The sequence below is a fragment of the Pseudophryne corroboree genome, chromosome 10 (assembly GCF_028390025.1).
Source record: "Pseudophryne corroboree isolate aPseCor3 chromosome 10, aPseCor3.hap2, whole genome shotgun sequence".
Classification (NCBI taxonomy): Eukaryota; Metazoa; Chordata; class Amphibia; order Anura; family Myobatrachidae; genus Pseudophryne; species Pseudophryne corroboree.
Window position 1 is genome coordinate 140,682,978 of NC_086453.1, and position 22,195 is coordinate 140,705,172.

A 22,195-nucleotide genomic window follows, 5' to 3' on the forward strand; every position below is an offset into this window, starting at 1 on the left:
TAGGCGTTACATGCAAGGATGCATCGGAGGAATCCCAGGCAGGAGAGGACTCGTCAGACTTGCCAGTGACATGGCCTGCAGGACTATTGGCATTCCTGGGGAAGGAGGAAATTGACACTGAGGGAGTTGGTGGGGTGGTTTGCGTGAGCTTGGTTACAAGAGGAAGGGATTTACTGGTCAGTGGACTGCTTCCGCTGTCACCCAAAGTTTTTGAACTTGTCACTGACTTATTATGAATGCGCTGCAGGTGACGTATAAGGGAGGATGTTCCGAGGTGGTTAACGTCCTTACCCCTACTTATTACAGCTTGACAAAGGGAACACACGGCTTGACACCTGTTGTCCGCATTTCTGGTGAAATACCTCCACACCGAAGAGCTGATTTTTTTGGTATTTTCACCTGGCATGTCAACGGCCATATTCGTCCCACGGACAACAGGTGTCTCCCCGGGTGCCTGACTTAAACAAACCACCTCACCATCAGAATCCTCCTTGTCAATTTCCTCCCCAGCGCCAGCAACACCCATATCCTCCTCATCCTGGTGGACTTCAACACTGACATCTTCAATCTCACTATCAGGAACTGGACTGCGGGTGCTCCTTCCAGCACTTGCAGGGGGCGTGCAAATGGTGGAAGGCGCATGCTCTTCACATCCAGTGTTGGGAAGGTCAGGCATCGCAACCGACACAATTGGACTCTCCTTGTGGATTTGGGATTTCGAAGAACGCACAGTTCTTTGCTGTGCTTTTGCCAGCTTGAGTCGTTTCATTTTTCTAGCGAGAGGCTGAGTGCTTCCATCCTCATGTGAAGCTGAACCACTAGCCATGAACATAGGCCAGGGCCTCAGCCGTTCCTTGCCACTCCGTGTGGTAAATGGCATATTGGCAAGTTTACGCTTCTCCTCCGACAATTTTAGTTTAGGTTTTGGAGTCCTTTTTTTTCTGATATTTGGTGTTTTGGATTTGACATGCTCTGTACTATGACATTGGGCATCGGCCTTGGCAGACGACGTTGCTGGCATTTCATCGTCTCGGCCATGACTAGTGGCAGCAGCTTCAGCACGAGGTGGAAGTGGATCTTGATCTTTCCCTAATTTTGGAACCTCAACTTTTTTGTTCTCCATATTTTATAGGCAGAACTAAAAGGCACCTCAGGTAAACAATGGAGATGGATGGATTGGATACTAGTATACAATTATGGACGGACTGCCACGGTTAGGTGGTATAAAAAAACCACGGTTAGGTGGTATATATTATAATAATAATACAATTATGGATGGACGGACTGCCTGCCGACTGCCGACACAGAGGTAGCCACAGCCGTGAACTACCGCACTGTACACTGGTTGATAAAGAGATAGTAGTATACTCGTAACAGCTAGTATGACACTATGACGACGGTATAAAGAAAGAAAAAAAAATACCACGGTTAGGTGGTATATATTATAATAATAATACAATTATGGATGGACGGACTGCCTGCCGACTGCCGACACAGAGGTAGCCACAGCCGTGAACTACCGCACTGTACACTGGTTGATAAAGAGATAGTAGTATACTCGTAACAACTAGTATGACACTATGACGACGGTATAAAGAATGAAAAAAAAACCACGGTTAGGTGGTATATATTATAATAATAATACAATTATGGATGGACGGACTGCCTGCCGACTGCCGACACAGAGGTAGCCACAGCCGTGAACTACCGCACTGTACACTGGTTGATAAAGAGATAGTAGTATACTCGTAACAACTAGTATGACACTATGACGACGGTATAAAGAATGAAAAAAAAACCACGGTTAGGTGGTATATATTATAATAATAATACAATTATGGATGGACGGACTGCCTGCCGACTGCCGACACAGAGGTAGCCACAGCCGTGAACTACCGCACTGTACACTGGTTGATAAAGAGATAGTAGTATACTCGTAACAACTAGTATGACACTATGACGACGGTATAAAGAATGAAAAAAAAACCACGGTTAGGTGGTATATATTATAATAATAATACAATTATGGATGGACGGACTGCCTGCCGACTGCCGACACAGAGGTAGCCACAGCCGTGAACTACCGCACTGTACACTGGTTGATAAAGAGATAGTAGTATACTCGTAACAACTAGTATGACACTATGACGACGGTATAAAGAAAGAAAAAAAAATACCACAGTTAGGTGGTATATATTATAATAATAATACAATTATGGATGGACGGACTGCCTGCCGACTGCCGACACAGAGGTAGCCACAGCCGTGAACTACCGCACTGTACACTGGTTGATAAAGAGATAGTAGTATACTCGTAACAACTAGTATGACACTATGACGACGGTATAAAGAATGAAAAAAAAACCACGGTTAGGTGGTATATATTATAATAATAATACAATTATGGATGGACGGACTGCCTGCCGACTGCCGACACAGAGGTAGCCACAGCCGTGAACTACCGCACTGTACACTGGTTGATAAAGAGATAGTAGTATACTCGTAACAACTAGTATGACACTATGACGACGGTATAAAGAATGAAAAAAAAACCACGGTTAGGTGGTATATATTATAATAATAATACAATTATGGATGGACGGACTGCCTGCCGACTGCCGACACAGAGGTAGCCACAGCCGTGAACTACCGCACTGTACACTGGTTGATAAAGAGATAGTAGTATACTCGTAACAACTAGTATGACACTATGACGGTATAAAGAATGAAAAAAAAACCACGGTTAGGTGGTATATATTATAATAATAATACAATTATGGATGGACGGACTGCCTGCCGACTGCCGACACAGAGGTAGCCACAGCCGTGAACTACCGCACTGTACACTGGTTGATAAAGAGATAGTAGTATACTCGTAACAACTAGTATGACACTATGACGACGGTATAAAGAAAGAAAAAAAAATACCACGGTTAGGTGGTATATATTGTAATACAATTATGGATGGACGGACTGCCTGCCGAGTTCCGACTGCCGACACAGAGGTAGCCACAGCCGTGAACTACCGCACTGTACTGTGTCTGCTGCTAATATAGACTGGTTGATAAAGAGATAGTATACAATACATACAACAATATACTACTATACTGGTGGTCAGGCACTGGTCACCACTAGTCACACTGGCAGTGGCACTCCTGCAGCAAAAGTGTGCACTGTTTAATTTTAAATTAATATAATATTATGTACTCCTGGGGGCTCCTGCTATAACAACCTGCAGTGCTCCCCAGTCTCCCCCACAATTATTATAAGCTTTGCCTTTTATACATTGATGTGCAGCACACTGGGCTGAGCTGAGTGCACACAGACTGAGTCACACTGTGTGACTGGCTGCTGCTGTGTATCGTTTTTTTTCAGGCAGAGAACGGATATAGCAGAGAACGGATATATTATATTAAAATAAATAAAAGTTAACTAACAACAACTGCACTGGTCACTGTGGTAAACTCTGTCTGACTCTGCACAATCTCTCTCTCTCTTCTAATCTAATTTCTAATGGAGAGGACGCCAGCCACGTCCTCTCCCTATCAATCTCAATGCACGTGTGAAAATGGCGGCGACGCGCGGCTCCTTATATAGAATCCGAGTCTCGCGAGAATCCGACAGCGTCATGATGACGTTCGGGCGCGCTCGGGTTAACCGAGCAAGGCGGGAGGATCCGAGTCTGCTCGGACCCGTGAAAAAAACATGAAGTTCGTGCGGGTTCGGTTTCAGAGAAACCGAACCCGCTCATCTCTAAGCAGGAGCCAGGAGTACATAATATTATATTAATTTAAAATTAAACAGTGCACACTTTTGCTGCAGGAGTGCCACTGCCAGTGTGACTAGTGGTGACCAGTGCCTGACCACCAGTATAGTAGTATATTGTTGTATACTATCTCTTTATCAACCAGTCTATATTAGCAGCAGACACAGTACAGTGCGGTAGTTCACGGCTGTGGCTACCTCTGTGTCGGCAGTCGGCACTCGGCAGGCAGTCCGTCCATCCATAATTGTATAATTATATACCACCTAACCGTGGTATTTTTTTTTCTTTCTTTATACCGTCGTCATAGTCATACTAGTTGTTACGAGTATACTACTATCTCTTTATCAACCAGTGTACAGTGCGGTAGTTCACGGCTGTGGCTACCTCTGTGTCGGCAGTCGGCAGGCAGTCCGTCCATCCATAATTGTATTATTATAATATATACCACCTAACCGTGGTTTTTTTTTCATTCTTTATACCGTCATAGTGTCATACTAGTTGTTACGAGTATACTACTATCTCTTTATCAACCAGTGTACAGTGCGGTAGTTCACGGCTGTGGCTACCTCTGTGTCGGCAGTCGGCAGGCAGTCCGTCCATCCATAATTGTATTATAATATATACCACCTAACCGTGGTTTTTTTTTCATTCTTTATACCGTCATAGTGTCATACTAGTTGTTACGAGTATACTACTATCTCTTTATCAACCAGTGTACAGTGCGGTAGTTCACGGCTGTGGCTACCTCTGTGTCGGCAGTCGGCAGGCAGTCCGTCCATCCATAATTGTATTATAATATATACCACCTAACCGTGGTTTTTTTTTCATTCTTTATACCGTCATAGTCAGTCATACTAGTTGTTACGAGTATACTACTATCTCTTTATCAACCAGTGTACAGTGCGGTAGTTCACGGCTGTGGCTACCTCTGTGTCGGCACTCGGCAGGCAGTCCGTCCATCCATAATTGTATTATAATATATACCACCTAACCGTGGTTTTTTTTTCATTCTTTATACCGTCATAGTGTCATACTAGTTGTTACGAGTATACTACTATCTCTTTATCAACCAGTGTACAGTGCGGTAGTTCACGGCTGTGGCTACCTCTGTGTCGGCAGTCGGCAGGCAGTCCGTCCATCCATAATTGTATTATAATATATACCACCTAACCGTGGTTTTTTTTTCATTCTTTATACCGTCATAGTGTCATACTAGTTGTTACGAGTATACTACTATCTCTTTATCAACCAGTGTACAGTGCGGTAGTTCACGGCTGTGGCTACCTCTGTGTCGGCAGTCGGCAGGCAGTCCGTCCATCCATAATTGTATTATAATATATACCACCTAACCGTGTTTTTTTTTTCATTCTTTATACCGTCATAGTCAGTCATACTAGTTGTTACGAGTATACTACTATCTCTTTATCAACCAGTGTACAGTGCGGTAGTTCACGGCTGTGGCTACCTCTGTGTCGGAACTCGGCAGGCAGTCCGTCCATCCATAATTGTATTACAATATACACCACCTAACCGTGGTTTTTTTTTCATTCTTTATACCGTCATAGTCAGTCATACTAGTTGTTACGAGTATACTACTATCTCTTTATCAACCAGTGTACAGTGCGGTAGTTCACGGCTGTGGCTACCTCTGTGTCGGAACTCGGCAGGCAGTCCGTCCATCCATAATTGTATTACAATATATACCACCTAACCGTGGTTTTTTTTTCATTCTTTATACCGTCATAGTCAGTCATACTAGTTGTTACGAGTATACTACTATCTCTTTATCAACCAGTGTACAGTGCGGTAGTTCACGGCTGTGGCTACCTCTGTGTCGGAACTCGGCAGGCAGTCCGTCCATCCATAATTGTATTATTATAATATATACCACCTAACCGTGGTTTTTTTTTCATTCTGTATACCGTCATAGTGTCATACTAGTTGTTACGAGTATACTACTATCTCTTTATCAACCAGTGTACAGTGCGGTAGTTCACGGCTGTGGCTACCTCTGTGTCGGCAGTCGGCAGGCAGTCCGTCCATCCATAATTGTATTATAATATATACCACCTAACCGTGGTTTTTTTATACCACCTAACCGTGGCAGTCCGTCCATAATTGTATACTAGTATCCAATCCATCCATCTCCATTGTTTACCTGAGGTGCCTTTTAGTTCTGCCTATAAAATATGGAGAACAAAAAAGTTGAGGTTCCAAAATTAGGGAAAGATCAAGATCCACTTCCACCTCGTGCTGAAGCTGCTGCCACTAGTCATGGCCGAGACGATGAAATGCCAGCAACGTCGTCTGCCAAGGCCGATGCCCAATGTCATAGTACAGAGCATGTCAAATCCAAAACACCAAATATCAGAAAAAAAAGGACTCCAAAACCTAAAATAAAATTGTCGGAGGAGAAGCGTAAACTTGCCAATATGCCATTTACCACACGGAGTGGCAAGGAACGGCTGAGGCCCTGGCCTATGTTCATGGCTAGTGGTTCAGCTTCACATGAGGATGGAAGCACTCAGCCTCTCGCTAGAAAACTGAAAAGACTCAAGCTGGCAAAAGCACCGCAAAGAACTGTGCGTTCTTTGAAATCCCAAATCCACAAGGAGAGTCCAATTGTGTCGGTTGCGATGCCTGACCTTCCCAACACTGGACGTGAAGAGCATGCGCCTTCCACTATTTGCATGCCCCCTGCAAGTGCTGGAAGGAGCACCCGCAGTCCAGTTCCTGATAGTCAGATTGAAGATGTCAGTGTTGAAGTACACCAGGATGAGGAGGATATGGGTGTTGCTGGCGCTGGGGAGGAAATTGACCAGAAGGATTCTGATGGTGAGGTGGTTTGTTTAAGTCAGGCACCCGGGGAGACACCTGTTGTCCGTGGGAGGAATATGGCCGTTGACATGCCAGGTGAAAATACCAAAAAAAATCAGCTCTTCGGTGTGGAGGTATTTCACCAGAAATGCGGACAACAGGTGTCAAGCCGTGTGTTCCCTTTGTCAAGCTGTAATAAGTAGGGGTAAGGACGTTAACCACCTCGGAACATCCTCCCTTATACGTCACCTGCAGCGCATTCATAATAAGTCAGTGACAAGTTCAAAAACTTTGGGTGACAGCGGAAGCAGTCCACTGACCAGTAAATCCCTTCCTCTTGTAACCAAGCTCACGCAAACCACCCCACCAACTCCCTCAGTGTCAATTTCCTCCTTCCCCAGGAATGCCAATAGTCCTGCAGGCCATGTCACTGGCAAGTCTGACGAGTCCTCTCCTGCCTGGGATTCCTCCGATGCATCCTTGCGTGTAACGCCTACTGCTGCTGGCGCTGCTGTTGTTGCCGCTGGGAGTCGATGGTCATCCCAGAGGGGAAGTCGTAAGCCCACTTGTACTACTTCCAGTAAGCAATTGACTGTTCAACAGTCCTTTGCGAGGAAGATGAAATATCACAGCAGTCATCCTACTGCAAAGCGGATAACTGAGTCCTTGACAACTATGTTGGTGTTAGACGTGCGTCCGGTATCCGCCGTTAGTTCACAGGGAACTAGACAATTTATTGAGGCAGTGTGCCCCCGTTACCAAATACCATCTAGGTTCCACTTCTCTAGGCAGGCGATACCGAGAATGTACACGGACGTCAGAAAAAGACTCACCAGTGTCCTAAAAAATGCAGTTGTACCCAATGTCCACTTAACCACGGACATGTGGACAAGTGGAGCAGGGCAGGGTCAGGACTATATGACTGTGACAGCCCACTGGGTAGATGTATGGACTCCCGCCGCAAGAACAGCAGCGGCGGCACCAGTAGCAGCATCTCGCAAACGCCAACTCTTTCCTAGGCAGGCTACGCTTTGTATCACCGCTTTCCAGAATACGCACACAGCTGAAAACCTCTTACGGCAACTGAGGAAGATCATCGCGGAATGGCTTACCCCAATTGGACTCTCCTGTGGATTTGTGGCATCGGACAACGCCAGCAATATTGTGTGTGCATTAAATATGGGCAAATTCCAGCACGTCCCATGTTTTGCACATACCTTGAATTTGGTGGTGCAGAATTTTTTTAAAAACGACAGGGGCGTGCAAGAGATGCTGTCGGTGGCCAGAAAAATTGCGGGACACTTTCGGCGTACAGGCACCACGTACAGAAGACTGGAGCACCACCAAAAACTACTGAACCTGCCCTGCCATCATCTGAAGCAAGAAGTGGTAACGAGGTGGAATTCAACCCTCTATATGCTTCAGAGGTTGGAGGAGCAGCAAAAGGCCATTCAAGCCTATACAATTGAGCACGATATAGGAGATGGAATGCACCTGTCTCAAGTGCAGTGGAGAATGATTTCAACGTTGTGCAAGGTTCTGATGCCCTTTGAACTTGCCACACGTGAAGTCAGTTCAGACACTGCCAGCCTGAGTCAGGTCATTCCCCTCATCAGGCTTTTGCAGAAGAAGCTGGAGGCATTGAAGAAGGAGCTAACACGGAGCGATTCCGCTAGGCATGTGGGACTTGTGGATGCAGCCCTTAATTCGCTTAACAAGGATTCACGGGTGGTCAATCTGTTGAAATCAGAGCACTACATTTTTGCCACCGTGCTCGATCCTAGATTTAAAGCCTACCTTGGATCTCTCTTTCCGGCAGACACAGGTCTGCTGGGGTTGAAAGACCTGCTGGTGACAAAATTGTCAAGTCAAGCGGAACGCGACCTGTCAACATCTCCTCCTTCACATTCTCCCGCAACTGGGGGTGCGAGGAAAAGGCTCAGAATTCCGAGCCCACCCGCTGGCGGTGATGCAGGGCAGTCTGGAGCGACTGCTGATGCTGACATCTGGTCCGGACTGAAGGACCTGCCAACGATTACGGACATGTCGTCTACTGTCACTGCATATGATTCTCTCAACATTGATAGAATGGTGGAGGATTATATGAGTGACCGCATCCAAGTAGGCACGTCACACAGTCCGTACTTATACTGGCAGGAAAAAGAGGCAATTTGGAGGCCCTTGCACAAACTGGCTTTATTCTACCGAAGTTGCCCTCCCACAAGTGTGTACTCCGAAAGAGTGTTTAGTGCCGCCGCTCACCTTGTCAGCAATCGGCGTACGAGGTTACATCCAGAAAATGTGGAGAAGATGATGTTCATTAAAATGAATTATAATCAATTCCTCCGCGGAGACATTGACCAGCAGCAATTGCCTCCACAAAGTACACAGGGAGCTGAGATGGTGGATTCCAGTGGGGACGAATTGATAATCTGTGAGGAGGGGGATGTACACGGTGATATATCGGAGGGTGAAGATGAGGTGGACATCTTGCCTCTGTAGAGCCAGTTTGTGCAAGGAGAGATTAATTGCTTCTTTTTTGGGGGGGGTCCAAACCAACCCGTCATATCAGTCACAGTCGTGTGGCAGACCCTGTCACTGAAATGATGGGTTGGTTAAAGTGTGCATGTCCTGTTTTGTTTATACAACATAAGGGTGGGTGGGAGGGCCCAAGGATAATTCCATCTTGCACCTCTTTTTTCTTTTCTTTTTCTTTGCATCATGTGCTGATTGGGGAGGGTTTTTTGGAAGGGACATCCTGCGTGACACTGCAGTGCCACTCCTAGATGGGCCCGGTGTTTGTGTCGGCCACTAGGGTCGCTAATCTTACTCACACAGCTACCTCATTGCGCCTCTTTTTTTCTTTGCGTCATGTGCTGTTTGGGGAGGGTTTTTTGGAAGGGACATCCTGCGTGACACTGCAGTGCCACTCCTAGATGGGCCCGGTGTTTGTGTCGGCCACTAGGGTCGCTAATCTTACTCACACAGTCAGCTACCTCATTGCGCCTCTTTTTTTCTTTGCGTCATGTGCTGTTTGGGGAGGGTTTTTTGGAAGGGCCATCCTGCGTGACACTGCAGTGCCACTCCTAGATGGGCCCGGTGTTTGTGTCGGCCACTAGGGTCGCTAATCTTACTCACACAGCTACCTCATTGCGCCTCTTTTTTTCTTTGCGTCATGTGCTGTTTGGGGAGGGTTTTTTGGAAGGGCCATCCTGCGTGACACTGCAGTGCCACTCCTAGATGGGCCCGGTGTTTGTGTCGGCCACTAGGGTCGCTAATCTTACTCACACAGCTACCTCATTGCGCCTCTTTTTTTCTTTGCGTCATGTGCTGTTTGGGGAGGGTTTTTTGGAAGGGACATCCTGCGTGACACTGCAGTGCCACTCCTAGATGGGCCCGGTGTTTGTGTCGGCCACTAGGGTCGCTTATCTTACTCACACAGCGACCTCGGTGCAAATTTTAGGACTAAAAATAATATTGTGAGGTGTGAGGTATTCAGAATAGACTGAAAATGAGTGTAAATTATGGTTTTTGAGGTTAATAATACTTTGGGATCAAAATGACCCCCAAATTCTATGATTTAAGCTGTTTTTTAGTGTTTTTGGAAAAAAACACCCGAATCCAAAACACACCCGAATCCGACAAAAATAATTCGGTGAGGTTTTGCCAAAACGCGTTCGAACCCAAAACACGGCCGCGGAACCGAACCCAAAACCAAAACACAAAACCCGAAAAATTTCAGGCGCTCATCTCTAAAATGCACCCGATACCATTCGAGTTCAAACACCCTTCAAAACGGACAAAACACGAATATTAGTAAATAAACCCCATGGGGTTTGTTTTATTAGATAGAGTATGCCCCAGTGTAGTGCCTTTTGGGGTTGTGGTTTTTCAGAAAGTTATAGGTTTTTTTAATTAAGAGAAATATGCCCCATTATAGAGATAGGGCATTTCAATTTGTTGCGCCTGCGCAGTGGCCGCCAGCAGGGGGTGTACAGAGAGTAGCTCTAGTAGCCTATACACTGGCAGTTGGGCACGAGGAAACAGAGAGGGAAGGAGTCACGTGGAGCTGCAGGAGGACAGCCAGCGGTTCCCAGGGTGTGAGGCTGTGAGTTCACTGAGGTCCATGAAGCGGGAGGAGATAGCCGGAGCTGCGCAGCGCTGGTTGAGTTCTGTCAGGCAGCCCCCCACTGTGTACCCAGCTTCCACTTCCACTGTGTGCCCAGTTTCTTTTCCCCGCCTCCCCCCCCCCCCCGCGTGTCCGGCCACCCTCCCCTCCCGACCGTGCCCTCCCTCCCGCTGTGTGCCCGGCCGCCCGCCGGACCGCCCCTGGTGGCTGCCTGCGTCTCCTCCCCGCGTCTGTGGTGCCGTGGGCTGCCTGCTGCTGTCGCTCCTGACGGGGTGCGGCTGGCAGTAGGAGGCGTCTCGGGCAGCCACTGACCGCCGGACTCGGTTCCAACTGGGAGCTCCCGCAGCACTGTATGTCTCCTGCTGTGGAGGCCCCCCACCCCCCCCTGTGTGTCCGGCCCCTCCTCCCTCCTCCCGCTGTGTCCGGCCCCTCCTCCCTCCTCCCGCTGTGTCCGGCCCTCCCTCCCTGCTGTGTGTCCCCCCCTGCCCCGCCCTCCCTGCTGTGTGTCCGTCCCCCACCCCCCTGCCCCGCCCTCCCTGCTGTGTGTCCGTGCCCCCCCGCCCTCCCTGCTGTGTGTCCGTCCCCCCCCGCCCTCCCTGCTGTGTGTCCGTTTGTCCCCCCCTCTCCCTGCTGTGTGTCCGTCCCCCCCCCCCCCCGCCCTCCCTGCTGTGTGTCCATCCCCCCCGCCCGTCCTGCTGTGTGTCCTTCTGCCCCCCCCCCGCCCTCCCTGCTGTGTGTGTGTGTCCCCCGCCGCCCTCCCTGCTGTGTGAAACCCCCCCCGCCCTCCCTGCTGTGTGTCCGTCTCCCCTCCCTGCTGTGTGTCCGGCCCCCTCCCCTTCCTGCTGTGTGTCCGGCCACCCCCCCTCCCTCCCTGCTGTGTGTCCGGCCACCCCCTCCCCTGCTGTGTGTCCGGCCACCCCCTCCCCTGCTGTGTGTCCGCCCCCCCCGTCCACTCCCCTCCTCCCGCTTTGTCCGTCCACCCCCCCTCCTCCCTGCTGTGTGTCCATTCCCCCCCCCGCCCTCCCTGCTGTGTGTCCATGTGTGTGTGTCCCCCCCCCGCCCTCCCAGCTGTGTGTCCGTCCGTCCCCCCGCCCTCCCTGCTGTGTGTCCGTCCATCCCCCCCCGCCCTCCCTGCTGTGTGTCCGTTCGCCCCCCCCCTCTCCCTGCTGTGTGTCCGTCCGTCCCCGCCCGCCCTCCCTGCTGTGTGTGTCCCCCCCCCCCCGCCCTCCCGGCTGTGTGTCCCCCCCCCCGCCCTCCCTGCTGTGTGTCCGTCCCCCCCCGCCCTCCCTGCTGTGTGTCCGTCCGTCCCCCCCTCCCGCCCTCCCTGCTGTGTGTCCGTCCAGCCCCCACGCCCTCCCTGCTGTATGTCCATTCGTCGTCCCCCCCTCTCCCTGCTGTGTCCCCCCCAGCCCTCCCTGCTGTGTGTCCGTCCCCCCGCCCTCCCTGCTGTGTCCCCCCCCGCCCTGCTGTGTGTCCTTCCATCCCCCCCCCGCCCTCCCTGCTGTGTGAACCCCCGCCCTCCCTGCTGTGTGTCCGCCCCCCCCCTCCCTGCTGTGTGTCCGGCACCCTCCCCTTCCTGCTGTGTGTCCGGCCACCCCCCCTTCCCTCCCTGCTGTGTGTCCGGCCACCCCCTCCCCTGCTGTGTGTCTGGCCACCCCCTCCCCTGCTGTGTGTCCGCCCCCCCCTCCCTGCTGTGTGTCCGGCCACCCTCCCCTCCTCCTGCTGTGTCCGGCCAACCCCCCTCCTCCCTGCTGTGTCCCCCCCCCGCCCTCCCTGCTGTGTGTGTCCGGCCACTCCTCCCGCTGTGTCCGGCCACCCCCCCTCCTCCTCCCGCTGTGTCCGGGTACCCCCACCCTCCCTGCTGTGTGTCCGGCCACCCTCTCCCTGCTGTGTGTCCGGCAACCCTCCCCTCCCCTGCTGTGTGTCTGGCCACCCCCCCCTCCTCCCGCTGTGTCCGGCCACCCCCCCTCCTCCGCTGTGTCCGGCCACCCCTCCCTCCCCGCTGTGTGTCCGGCCATCCCTCCCCAACCTTCCACTATGTGTCCGGTCTCCTCCCTTCCTCTCCCGCTGTGTGTCCGGTCTCCTCTACCGCTGTGTGTCCGGTCTACTCCCCCGCTCTCCCGCTGTGTGTCCGGCCACCCCTCCCCCCTCCTCCTCCCACTAAGTGTCCGACCCCCACCCTCCTCCTGCTGTGTGTCCGACCCCACCCCCCGCTGTGTCCGGCCACCCCCCTCCCCTCCTCCCGCTGTGTCCGGCCAGCCCCCCACCCACTGTGTGTCCGGCCACCCTTCCCACTGTGTGTCCGGTCTCCTCCCCCCCTCTCCAGCTGTGTGTCCGGTCTCTTCCCCCCTCTCCCGCTGTTTCCGGTCTCCTCCCCCCCTCTCCCACTGTGTCCGGCCACCCTCACCTTCCTCCCTCCTGCTGTGTGTCTGACCATCCCCACCTTCCTCCCTCCTGCTGTGTGTCCGACCACCCCCACCTCCCTCCCTCCTGCTGTGTGTCCGACCACCCCCACCTCCCTCCCTCCTGCTGTGTGTTCGGCCACCCTCTCCCCCTTTTGTTTCCGGCCACCCCCCCCTCTCCCGCTGTGTGTCCGGTCTCCTCCCTCCTCTCCCACTGTGTGTCTGGTCTCCTTCTCCCCTCTCCTGCTGTGTGTCCAGCCACACCCACCTCCCTCCCTCCTGCTGTGTGTCCGACCACCCCCACCTTCCTCCCTCCTGCTGTGTGTCAGACCACCCCCACCTTCCTCCCTCCTGCTGTGTGTCAGACCACCCCTATGCCCCATTATAAAGATAGGGCTTTTCAATTTGTAGCGGCCGCGCAGTGGCCGCCAGGAGAGCGAGAGTGAGGGAAGGGGTTTCGTGCAAGCTGAGGAGAGGTTATAAAAGTAGCTGCTGGTGGCAGGAGGAGAGCCAGCGGTACCCTGGGTGTGTGCTTACTGCGTTCTCCTCAAGTCCCTACAGAGCGGAGAGGAGCTGCAGCAGGAGGAATGGCCAGAGCTGCGCCGCAGGAGGAGGAGACATCTGGTCCTGACTGACAGCGCTTCCCCCCTTACCCGAAGCGGGATCCGCGGCAGGAGAGGAGGTATCTGGAGCTGCGCCGCACGGAAGAAGACATCCGGATCAGCGGACAGGAGGACAGCACGGCCTCAGCACGGTAACGGGGGGCGGGGAGATAGGAGGAAAGAGCGGGCAGCTAGTCCCGCTGTGTCCCCCCACCACCATCCCAGCCAGCTGCTGTGTGTCCAGATAACCAGCCATCCGCCGGACCATCCCTAGAGGCTGCCTGCTTCTCCTCCCTGGGTCTGTGGTGCCGTGGGCTGACAGGGTGCGGCTGGGAGTAGTAGGCGCCTCAGACAGCCGCTGACCGCCGGGCTCCGTTCCCCTCCTCACGGCCCGACAGGGTGCTCCTGCTGTGCCTCTATGTCTCCTGCTGCAGGCTGTATGAGTGCTGGGGACGCCGACGCCGACCCCCGCTCTGTGACCGGCCACCCCTCCCCCGTCCTCCTCCCGCTGTGTGTCCGACCCCTACCCTCCTGCTGTGTCCGGCCACCCCCCTCCCCTCCTCCTGCTGTGTCCAGCCACCCTCACCCCCTGCCCGCTGTGCGTCCGGCCACTCTTCCTACTGTGTGTCCGGCCACCCCAACCCTCTCCCGCTGTGTGTCCGGTCTCCTCCCCCCCTCTCCCGCTGTGTGCCCTGCTCCCCCCCTCCCGCTGTGTGTCCGGCCACCCCACATCCCCCTCCCACTGTGTGTCTGGCCATCCCTTCCACCCGCTGTGTGTCCGACCACCTCCTCCTCCCGCTGTGTGTCCGACCCCCACCCTCCCCCTCCTCCCGCAGTGTCCGGCCACCCCCTCCCTGCCCGCTGTGTGTCTGGCCATCCCTCCCCAACCTTCCACTGTGTGTCCGGTCTCCTCCCTTCCTCTCCCGCTGTGTGTCCGGTCTACTCCCCCGCTCTCCCGCTGTGTGTCCGGCCACCCCTCCCCCCTCCTCCTCCCGCTAAGTGTCCGACCCCCACCCTCCTCCCGCTGTGTGTCTGACCCCACCCCCCGCTGTGTCCGGCCACCCCCCCCTCCCGCTGTGTCCGGCCACCACCCCCTCCCGCTGTGTCCGGCCAGCCTCCCACCCGCTGTGTGTCCGGCCACCCTTCCCACTGTGTGTAAGGTCTCCACCCCCCCTCTCCCGCTGTGTGTCCGGTCTCCTCCCCCCCACTCCCGCTGTGTGTCCGGTCTCCTCCCCCCCTCTCCCGCTGTGTCCGGCCACCCCCACCTTCCTCCCTCCTGCTGTGTGTCCGACCATCCCCACTTTCCTCCCTCCTGCTGTGTGTCCGACCACCCCCACCTCCCTCCCTCCTGCTGTGTGTCCAGCCCCCCCCTGTGTGTCCACCCTCCCCCCCCCCCCCCGATGTGTGTCTGGCCACCCCTTCCCCCTCCTCCTCCCGCTGTGTGTCCGACCCCCACCCTCCCTCCTCCCACTGTGTGTCCGACCCCCCTCCTCCCGCTGTGTCCGGCCACCCCCCCCCCCCACACCCGCTGTGTGTCCGGCCACCCTTCCCACTGTGTGTCCGGCCACCTACCCCCTCTCCCGCTGTGTGTCCGGTTTCCTCCCCCCCTCCCGCTGTGTGTCCGGTCAACTCTTCCGCTGTGTGTCTGGTCGCCTCCCCGCCTCTCCCGCTGTGTGTTCGGTCTCGTCCCCCCCCGCTTCTCGCTGTGTGTCTGGTCTCCTCTCCCGCTGTGTGTCCGGTCTCATCCCTCCCTCTCCCGCTGTGTGTCCGACCACCCCCACCTTCCTCCCTCCTGCTGTGTGTCCGACCATCCCCACCTTCCTCCCTCTTGCTGTGTGTCCGGCCACCCCTCCACCCTCCTGCTCCCGCTTTGTGTCCGACCCCCACCCTCCCCCTCCTCCCGCTGTGTGTCCGACCCCCACCCTCCCGCTGTGTCGGGCCACCCCCCTCCCCTCCTCCCGCTGTGTCTGGCCACCCCCCGCCCGCTGTGTGTCCGGCCACTCTTCCCACTGTGTGTCAGGCCACCACCCCCCTCTCCCGCTGTGTGTCCGGTCCCCCCCCCCCCTCTCCCGATGTGTGTCCGGTCTCCTCCCCCGTCTCCAGCTGTGTGTGCGGTCTCCTCCCCCCCTCTCCCGCTGTGTGTCCGGTCTCCTCCCCCCCTCTCCCGCTGTGTGTGCGGTCTCCTCCACCCCTCTCCCGCTGTGTGTGTGGTCTCCTCCAGCGCTCTCCCGCTGTGTGTGCGGTCTCCTCCCCCCTCTCCCGCTGTGTGTCCGGTCTCCTCCCCCCATCTCCCACTGTGTGTCCGGTCTCCTACCCACCTCTCCCCCTGTGTGTCTGGTCTCCACATTCGCTGTGTGTCCGGTCTCAGCCCCCCCTCTTCACCGATGTATGTCCGGTCTCCTCCCCCCCTCTCCCGCTGTGTGTCCGGTCTCCACCCCCCCTCTCCCGATGTGTGTCCGTCAGAGCCGGCCTTAGGCATAGGCAAACTAGGCAAATGCCTAGGGCATTTGGTATGCTTAGGGGCACCAGCAGCTTCTGCTGATTAAAATGATATGCGGCATGCCTATATTCTGTGTGTGACTGCGGCTGTATCTGCATACGAAATGCTACGTTGCAGTGTATTCCTGGAAATCACTGTAATGTAGCATTTCGTATGCAGATACAGCCGCAGTCGCACACAGAATATAGACATGCTGCATATCATTTTAATCAGCAGAAGCTGTTTGTGCGTCCTGGCCACATAGTAATGCAAATAAGATGCATTTTCATAAACAAAAAATCCCCGACGTTAGCAGAGCTGCCAGCTGACTCATGCCAGGCATCTCCTGCAGAATTAGCGGCGGTGCTAGGGGGCACCAGCCAAAATCTTGCCTAGGGCATCATATTGGTTAGGGCCGGCTCTGGTGTCCGTCTACCCCCACCTCCCTCCCTCCTTCTGTGTGCCCGACAACCCCCACCTTCCTCCCTCCTGCTATGTGCCCGACCACCCCCCTCCCTCCTGCTGTGTGTCTGACCACCCTCACCTCCCCCCCTCCTGCTGTGTGTCCGACCACCCCAACCTCCCTCCCTCCCTCCTGTTGTGTGTACGGCCACCCCCCCCTGTGTGTCCGGCCACCCCCCCCCCCCCCCCACCTCCCACTGTGTGTTCGGCAACCTCCCCCCCTCTCTCCCGCTGCATGTCAGGTCTCCTCCCCCCCTCTCCCGCTGTGTGTTCGGCCACCTCCCCCCCTCCCGCTGTGTGTCCGGCCACCCCACATCACCCTCCCGCTGTGTGTCCGGCCATCCCTCCCACCTGCTGTGTGTCCGGCCACCCCTCCTCCTCCCGCTGTATGTCCGACCCCCACCCTCCCCCTCCTCCCGCAGTGTCCGGCCATCCCTCCCGTCCCTCCCACTGTGTGTCCGACCACCCTCATCTCCCTCCCTCCTGCTGTGTGTCCGACCACCTCCCTCCCTCCTGCTGTGTGTTCGACCACCCCCACCTCCCTCCCTCCTGCTGTGTGTCGGGCACCCCCCCCCTGTGTGTCCGGCCACCCCCTCCCGCTGTGTGTCCGGTCTCCTCCCCCCATCTCCCGATGTGTGTCCGGCCACCCCCACCTACCTCCCTCCTGATGTGTGTCTGACCACCCCCACCTTCCTCCCTCCTGCTGTGTGTCCGACCACCCCCACCTCCCTCCCTCCTGCTGTGTGTCCGACCACCCCCACCTCCTTCCCTCCTGCTGTGTGTCCGACCACCCCCACCTCCCTCCCTCCTGCTGTGTGTCCGGCCCTCCCCCTCCCCCCGTGTGTTCGGCCACCACCCCCCTCTCCCGCTGTGTGTTCGGCCACCTCTCCCGCTGCGTGTCCGGTCTCCCCCCTCTCCCGCTGTGTGTTCACCCACCTCCCCCCCTCTCCCGCTGTGTGCCCTGCTCCCCCCCCTTTCCCGCTGTGTGTCCGGCCACCCCACATCCCCCTCCCGCTATGTGTCCGGCCATCCCTCCCACCCGCTGTGTGTCCGGCCACCTACCTCCCTCCCTCCTGCTGTGTGTCCGGCCACCCCTCCTCCTCCCGCTGTGTGTCCGACCCCCACCCTCCCCCTCCTCCTGCAGTGTCCGGCCATCCCTACCCTCCCTCCTGCTGTGTGTCAGACCACCCCCATCTCCCTCCTGCTGTGTGTCTGACCACCCCCACCTCCCTCCCTCCTGCTGTGTGTCCGGCCACCCCCCCCCCTACCCCCGTGTGTCCGGCCACCCCACCCCCTCTCCCACTGTGTATCCGGTCTCCTCCCCCCCTCTCCCGCTGTGTGTCCGGTCTCCTCCCCCCCTCTCCCGCTGTGTTCGGCCACCTCCCTCCCGCTGTGTGCCCTGCCCCCCGCTCCCGCTGTGTGTCCGGCCACACCCCATCCCCCTCCCGCTGTGTGTCCGACCACCCCCACCTCCCTCCCTCCTGCTGTGTGTCCGGCCACCCCCCCTCCCGCTGTATGTCTGGTCACCCCCCTCTCCCGCTGCGTGTCCGGCCATCCCCCCCTCTCCCGCTGTGTGTCCGGCCACCCTCCTTCCCCCTCCCGCTGTGTTCGGCCACCTCCCTCCCGCTGTGTGCCCTGCCCCCCGCTCCCGCTGTGTGTCCGGCCATCCCTCCCCTACCTCCCGCTGTGTGTCCGACCACCCCACCTCCCTCCCTCCTGCTGTGTGTCCGGCCACCCCCCCTCCCGCTGCATGTCTGGTCACCCCCCTCTCCCGCTGCGTGTCCGGCCATCCCCCCCTCTCCCGCTGTGTGTCCGGCCACCCTCCTTCCCCCTCCCGCTGTGTGTCCGGCAACCCACCATCCCCCTCCCGCTGTCTGTCCGGTCTCCTCTCCCCCCCCCCGCTGTGTGTCCGGCCAAACCACCCCCCACTGTGTGTCTGGCCACCCCCCCCCTCTCCCTCTGTGTGTCCGGTCTCCTCCCGCTGTGTGTCCGGTCTCCTCTCCCGCTGTGTGTACGGTCTCCTCTCCCGCTGTGTGTCCGGTCTCCTCCCCTCCCCGCCCGCTGTGTGTACGGCCACCACCCCTCCCCGGCCGCTGTGTGTCCGGCCATCCCTCCCCTCCCTCCTGCTGTGTGTCCGGCCATCCCCATCTCCCTCCCTCCTGCTGTGTGTCCGACCACCCCCACCTCCCTCCCTCCTGCTGTGTGTCCGACCACCCCCACCTCCCTCCGTCCTGCTGTGTGTCCGGCCACCCCCACCTCCCTCCCTCCTGCTGTGTGTCCGGCCACCTCCCCCCTGTGTGTCCGGCCACCCCCCCTCTCCCGCTGTGTGTCCGGCTTCCTCTCCCGCTGTGTGTCCGTTCTCCCCCCCCTCTCCTGCTGTGTGTCCGGTCTCCTCTCCCGCTGTGTGTCCGGTCTCCTCCCTCCTCTACCACTGTGTGTCTGGTCTCCTCCTCCCCTCTCCTGCTGTGTGTCCAGCCACACCCACCTCCGTCCCTCCTACTGTGTGTCCGACCACCCCCACCTTCCTCCCTCCTGCTGTGTGTCAGACCACCCCCACCTCCCTCCCTCCTGCTGTGTGTCCGACCACCCCCACCTCCCTCCCTCCTGCTGTGTGTCCGACCACCCCCACCTCCCTCCCTCCTGCTGTGTGTCTGGCCACCTCCCTCCCTCCCTCCCGCTGTGTGTCCGGCCACCCACCATCCCCCTCCCTCTATGTGTCCGGCCACCCCCAATCCCCCTCCTGCTGTGTGTCCGGCCACCCCCCATCCCCCTCCCGCCGTGTGTCTGGCCACCCTCCATCCTCCTCCCGCTGTGTGTCCGGCCACCCCCCATCCCCCTCCCGCTGTGTGTCCGGCCATCCCTCCCCTCCCACCCGCTGTGTGTCCGGTCTCCCCCCCCCCTCTTCCGCTGTGTGTCCGGTCTCCTCCCTCCCCCCTCTCCTGCTGTGTGTCCAGTCTCCTCTCCCGCTGTGTGTCCGGTCTCCTCTCCCGCTGTGTGTCCGGTCTCCTCCCTCCTCTCCCATGTGTGTCCGGTTTCCTCCTCCCCTCTCCCGCTGTGTGTCCAGCCACCCCCACCTCCCTCCCTCCTGCTGTGTGTCCGGCTTCCTCTTCCGCTGTGTGTCCGGTCCCCCCCCCCCTCTCCTGCTGTGTGTCCGGTCTCCTCTCCCGCTGTGTGTCCGGTCTCCTCCCTCCTCTACCACTGTGTGTCTGGTCTCCTCCTCCCCTCTCCTGCTGTGTGTCCAGCCACACCCACCTCCGTCTCTCCTGCTGTGTGTCCGACCACCCCCACCTTCCTCCCTCCTGCTGTGTGTCAGACCACCCCCACCTCCCTCCCTCCTGCTGTGTGTCCGACCACCCCCACCTCCCTCCCTCCTGCTGTGTGTCCGACCACCCCCACCTCCCTCCCTCCTGCTGTGTGTCTGGCCACCTCCCTCCCTCCCGCTGTGTGTCCGGCCACCCACCATCCCCCTCCCTCTATGTGTCCGGCCACCCCCAATCCCCCTCCTGCTGTGTGTCCGGCCACCCCCCATCCCCCTCCCGCTGTGTGTCCGGCCACCCTCCATCCTCCTCCCGCTGTGTGTCCGGCCACCCCCCATCCCCCTCCCGCTGTGTGTCCGGCCATCCCTCCCCTCCCACCCGCTGTGTGTCCGGTCTCCTCCCCCCCTCTTCCGCTGTGTGTCCGGTCTCCTCCCCTCCCCGCCCGCTGTGTGTACGGCCACCACCCCTCCCCGGCCGCTGTGTGTCCGGCCATCCCTCCCCTCCCTCCTGCTGTGTGTCCGGCCATCCCCATCTCCCTCCCTCCAGCTGTGTGTCCGACCACCCCCACCTCCCTCCCTCCTGCTGTGTGTCCGACCACCCCCACCTCCCTCCGTCCTGCTGTGTGTCCGGCCACCCCCACCTCCCTCCCTCCTGCTGTGTGTCCGGCCACCTCCCCCCTGTGTGTCCGGCCACCCCCCCTCTCCCGCTGTGTGTCCGGCTTCCTCTCCCGCTGTGTGTCCGTCCCCCCCCCCTCTCCTGCTGTGTGTCCGGTCTCCTCTCCCGCTGTGTGTCCGGTCTCCTCCCTCCTCTACCACTGTGTGTCTGGTCTCCTCCTCCACTCTCCTGCTGTGTGTCCAGCCACACCCACCTCCGTCCCTCCTGCTGTGTGTCCGACCACCCCCACCTTCCTCCCTCCTGCTGTGTGTCAGACCACCCCCACCTCCCTCCCTCCTGCTGTGTGTCCAACCACCCCAACCTCCCTCCCTCCTGCTGTGTGTCCGACCACCCCCACCTCCCTCCCTCCTGCTGTGTGTCTGGCCACCTCCCTCCCTCCCGCTGTGTGTCCGGCCACCCACCATCCCCCTCCCTCTATGTGTCCGGCCACCCCCAATCCCCCTCCTGCTGTGTGTCCGGCCACCCCCCATCCCCCTCCCGCCGTGTGCCTGGCAACCCTCCATCCTCCTCCCGCTGTGTGTCCGTCCACCCCCCATCCCCCTCCCGCTGTGTGTCCGGCCATCCCTCCCCTCCCACCCGCTGTGTGTCCGGTCTCCTCCCCCCCTCTTCCGCTGTGTGTCCGGTCTCCTCCCTCCCCCCTCTCCTGCTGTGTGTCCAGTCTCCTCTCCCGCTGTGTGTCCGGTCTCCTCTCCCGCTGTGTGTCCGGTCTCCTCCCTCCTCTCCCATGTGTGTCCGGTTTCCTCCTCCCCTCTCCCGCTGTGTGTCCAGCCACCCCCACCTCCCTCCCTCCTGCTGTGTGTCCGGCCACCCCCCCTCTCCCGCTGTGTGTCCGGCTTCCTCTCCCGCTGTGTGTCCGGTTTCCCCCCCCTCTCCTGCTGTGTGTCCGGTCTCCTCTCCCGCTGTGTGTCCGGTCTCCTCCCTCCTCTACCACTGTGTGTCTGGTCTCCTCCTCCCCTCTCCTGCTGTGTGTCCAGCCACACCCACCTCCGTCCCTCCTGCTGTGTGTCTGACCACCCCCACCTTCCTCCCTCCTGCTGTGTGTCAGACCACCCCCACCTCCCACCCTCCTGCTGTGTGTCCGACCACCCCCACCTCCCTCCCTCCTGCTGTGTGTCCGACCACCCCCACCTCCCTCCCTCCTGCTGTGTGTCTGGCCACCTCCCTCCCTCCCGCTGTGTGTCCGGCCACCCACCATCCCCCTCCCTCTATGTGTCCGGCCACCCCCAATCCCCCTCCTGCTGTGTGTCCGGCCACCCCCAATCCCCCTCCCGCCGTGTGTCCGGCCACCCTCCATCCTCCTCCCGCTGTGTGTCCGGCCACCCCCCATCCCCCTCCCGCTGTGTGTCCGGCCATCCCTCCCCTCCCACCCGCTGTGTGTCCGGTCTCCTCCCCCCCTCTTCTGCTGTGTGTCCGGTCTCCTCCCCCCCCTCTCCTGCTGTGTGTCCAGTCTCCTCTCCTGCTGTGTGTCCGGTCTCCTCCCTCCTCTCCCATGTGTGTCCGGTTTCCTCCTCCCCTCTCCCGCTGTGTGTCCAGCCACCCCCACCTCCCTCCCTCCTGCTGTGTGTCCGACCACCCCCACCTTCCTCCCTGCTGCTGTGTTTCCGAC